The sequence below is a fragment of the Arachis ipaensis genome, chromosome B7, assembly GCF_059453495.1.
Source record: "Arachis ipaensis isolate K30076 ecotype BB chromosome B7, ASM5945349v1, whole genome shotgun sequence".
Lineage (NCBI taxonomy): Eukaryota > Viridiplantae > Streptophyta > Magnoliopsida > Fabales > Fabaceae > Arachis > Arachis ipaensis.
This window is the reverse complement of record NC_142442.1, coordinates 73,312,548-73,316,947: the sequence shown is the minus strand read 5'-3', so window position 1 is coordinate 73,316,947 and position 4,400 is coordinate 73,312,548. Positions and strand designations below refer to the sequence as shown.

Sequence of the window (4,400 nt, the reverse complement as noted above, 5' to 3'; positions counted from 1 at the left end):
TAATGTAAGGAAGATGCTTGGTGACTTTACTGCACCTAATTCCAATTTACATGGAAGAAGCATCTCCATTCCTGCCATTAGAGCAAACAACTTTGAGCTGAAACCTCAATTAGTTTCTCTGATGCAACAGAACTGCAAGTTTCATGGACTTCCATCTGAAGATCCCTTTCAGTTCTTAACTGAATTCTTGCAGATATGTGATACTGTTAAGACTAATGGAGTAGATCCTGAAGTCTACAGGCTCATGCTTTTCCCTTTTGCTGTAAGAGACAGAGCTAGATTATGGTTGGATTCTCAACCCAAAGACAGCCTGAACTCTTGGGATAAGCTGGTCACGGCTTTCTTAGCCAAGTACTTTCCTCCTCAAAAGCTGAGCAAGCTTAGAGCTGATGTTCAAACCTTCAGACAGAAAGAAGGTGAATCCCTCTATGAAGCTTGGAAAAGATACAAACAGTTGACCAAAAAGTGTCCTTCTGACATGCTTTCAGAATGGACCATCCTGGATATATTCTATGATGGTTTATCTGAGCTATCAAAAATGTCACTGGACACTTCTGCAGGTGGATCCATTCGCCTTAAGAAAATGCCTGCAGAAGCTCAAGAACTCATTGCATGGTTGCTAATAACCAGTTCATGTACACTTCTGAAAGGAATCCTGTAAGCAATGGGACGCCTATGAAGAAGGGAGTTCTTGAAGTTGATACTCTGAATGCCATATTGGCTCAGAATAAAATATTGACTCAGCAAGTCAATATGATCTCTCAGAGTCTGAATGGAATGCAAGCTGCATCCAACAGTACTCAAGAGGCTTCTTATGAAGAAGAAGCTTATGATCCTGAGAACCCTGCAATAGCAGAGGTGAATTACTTAGGTGAACCTTATAGAAACACCTATAACTCATCATGGAGAAATCATCCAAATTTCTCATGGAAGGATCAAAAGCCTCAACAAGGCTTTAATAATGGTGGAAGAAACAGGTTTAACAATAATAAACCTTTTCCATCATCCACTCAGCAACAGACAGAGAACTCTGAACAAAATGCTTCTAATTTAGCAAATCTAGTCTCTGATCTATCCAAGGCCACTGTGAGCTTCATGAATGAAACAAGGTCTTCCATTAGAAATTTGGAAGCACAAGTGGGCCAGCTGAGTAAAAGGATCACTGAAATCCCTCCCAGTACTCTCCCAAGCAATACAGAAGAGAATCCAAAAGGAGAGTGCAAGGCCATTGACATAAGAAAAATGGCCGAACCCAAAGAGGGAGAGGAAGACGCAAATCCCAAGGAGGAAGACCTCCTAGGACGTCCAGTGATCAATAAGGAGCTTCCCTCTGAGGAACCAAAGGACTCTGAGGCTCATCTAGAGACCATAGAGATTCCATTGAACCTCCTTATGCCCCTCATGAGCTCTGATGAGTATTCCTCTTCTGAAGAGAATGAGGATGTTACTGAAGAGCAAACTGCCAAGTTTCTTGGTGCAATCATGAAGCTGAATGCCAAATTATTTGGCATTGATACTTGGGAAGTTGAACCTCCCTTGTTCATCAATGAACTAAGTGATCTGGATCAACTGACATTGTCTCAAAAGAGACAGGATCCTGGAAAGTTCATAATACCCTGTACCATAGGCACCATGATCTTTAAGGCTCTGTGTGACCTTGGTTCAGGAATAAACCTCATGCCCCTCTCTGTAATAGAGAAACTGGGAATCTATGGGGTGCAAGCTGCTAAAATCTCATTAGAGATGGCAGACAGTTTAAGAAAACAGGCTTATGGACAAGTAGAGGACCTGTTAGTAAAGGTTGAAGGCCTTTACATCCCTGCTGATTTCATAGTCCTGGATACTGGAAAGGAAGAGGATGAATCCATCATCCTAGGAAGACCTTTCCTGGCCACAGCAAGAGCTGTGATTGATGTTGACAGAGGTGAAATAGTCCTTCAATGGAATGAGTACTCCCTTGTGTTTAAAGCTCAAGGATCTCCCTCTGCAACCATGGAGAGGAAGCAGAAAAAGCTTCTCTCAAAGCAGAGTCAACCAGAGCCCCCACAGTCAAACTCTAAGTTTGGTGTTGGAAGGCCACAACCAAACTCTAAGTTTGGTGTTGGAGAGTTTCAACAAAGCTCTGCACATCTGTGAGGCTCCATGAGAGCCCACTGTCAAGCTATTGACATTAAAGAAGCGCTTGTTGGGAGGCAACCCAATGTTTATTTATCTAACTATATTTTTCTTAGTTATATATCTTTGTAGGTTCATGATCATGTGGAGTCACAAAATAAATATAAAAATTGAAAACGGAATAAAAAACAGCAGAAGAAAAATCACACCCTAGAGGAGCATCTGTCTGGCGTTCAGCGCCAGAACAGGCATGGTTCTGGCGTTCAACGCCAGAAATGGCAGCAAATGGGCGTTGAACACCCAAAATGGGCACCAACCTGGCGCTGAACGCCCAGAGTTGTGTGCAAGGGCATTTTTACATGCCTAATGGGTGTAGGGATGTAAATCCTTGAACACCTCAGGATCTGTGGACCCCACAGGATCCACTCAGGATCTGTGGACCCCACAGGATCCCCACCTACCTCCACTCACTTCTTCTCACCACTCTCTTTCACACAACCCCATAAACACTCTTCCCCAAAAACCCTTCACCAATCACCTCAAACTCTCTTCCCCATCACCTCTTCACGACTCACATCCATCCACTCTTCCCTATAAATCTACCTCATAAACTCCACCTACCTTCAAAATTCAAAACCAATTTCCCACCCAAACCCACCCATATGGCCGAAACCTTTCCCCCCTCCCTTACCTATATAAAGCCCTCCATTCTTCATCAAATTCACACAACACACCCCTCTACACCCTTCTTGGCCGAACCACATCACCCTCTCCCTCTCCTCCATTTCTTCTTCTTCTTCTTCTATTCTTTCTTTTATTGCTCGAGGGAGAGCAAAATTCTAAGTTTGGTGTGGTAAAAGGATAAGCTTTTTGTTTTTCCATTACCATTGATGGCACCTAAGACCGGAGAATCCTCTAGAAAGGGGAAAGGGAAGACAAAAGCTTCCAAATCCGAGTCATGGGAGATGGAAAGGTTCATCTCCAAAGCCCATCAAGACCACTTCTATGATGTTGTGGCCAAGAAGAAGGTGATCCCTGAGGTCCCTTTCAAACTCAAAAGAAATGAGTATCCGGAGATCCGACATGAAATTCAAAGAAGAGGTTGGGAAGTTCTAAAAAATCCCATCCAAGAAGTCGGCATCCTAATGGTTAAAGAGTTCTATGCCAATGCATGGATCACCAAGAACCATGATCAAAGTAAGAACCTGGATCCAAAGAACTATGTTACAATGGTTCGGGGGAAATACTTAGATTTTAGTCCGGAAAATGTGAGGTTGGCGTTCAACTTGCCAAACATAGAAGAGAACGCACGCCCCTACACAAGGAGAGTCAACTTTGATCAAAGGTTGAACCAAGTCCTTATGGACATATGTGTAGAAGGAGCTCAATGGAAGGTTGACTCCAAAGGTAAGCCGGTTCAACTAAGAAGATTGGACCTCAAGCCTGTAGCTAGAGGATGGTTGGAGTTCATTCAATGCTCAATCATTCCCAGTAGCAACCGGTCTAAAGTTACTATAGACCGGGCCATCATGATCCATAGTATCATGATTGGAGAAGAGGTGGAAGTTCATGAGATTATACCTCAAGAACTCTACAAGGTGGCTGACAAGTCCTCCACTATGGCATTGTTAGCCTTTCCTCACCTTATTTGCCACCTATGCAATTCGGCTGGGATTGACATAGAGGGAGATATCCTCATTAAAGAGGACAAGCCCATCACTAAGAAAAAGATGGAGCAAGCAAGAGAACCCAGTCATGGAGCTCAAGAGGCGCAAGAAGCTCATTTACATTTGATCCCGGAGATGCCTCAAATGCACTTTCCTCCACAAAATTATTGGGAGCAAATCAACACCTCCTTAGGAGAATTGAGTTCCAATATGGGACAACTAAGGGTGGAACATCAAGAGCACTCCATCATGCTTCATGAAATAAGAGAAGATCAAAAAGCAATGAGGGAGGAGCAACAAAGACAAGGAAGAGACATAGAAGAGCTCAGGGACATCATTGGTTCCTCAAGAAGGAAACGCCACCATCACTAAGGTGGATTCATTCCTTGTTCTTATTTCTTCTGTTTTTCGTTTTCTATGTTGTGTGCTTATCCATGTTTGTGTCTTCATTATATGATCATTAGTAGTTAGTAACTTTGTCTTAAAGTTATGAATGTCCTATGAATCCATCACCTCTCTTAAATGAAAAATGTTTTAATTCAAAAGAACAAGAAGTACATGAGTTTCGAATTTATCCTTGAACTTAGCTTAATTATATTGATGTGGTGACAATGCTTC

At 42.7% G+C, this 4,400-nt stretch overlaps 1 non-coding gene across 1 annotated transcript; it reads right to left on the bottom strand.

Annotated features, from left to right (window-relative positions):
• Positions 1–376: 376 nt before the first annotated feature.
• On the bottom strand, positions 377–484 carry LOC148552990 (small nucleolar RNA R71). Its single transcript, XR_015893771.1, has one exon. It is a non-coding gene; the product is annotated as a small nucleolar RNA R71 (small nucleolar RNA).
• Positions 485–4,400: the final 3,916 nt, after the last annotated feature.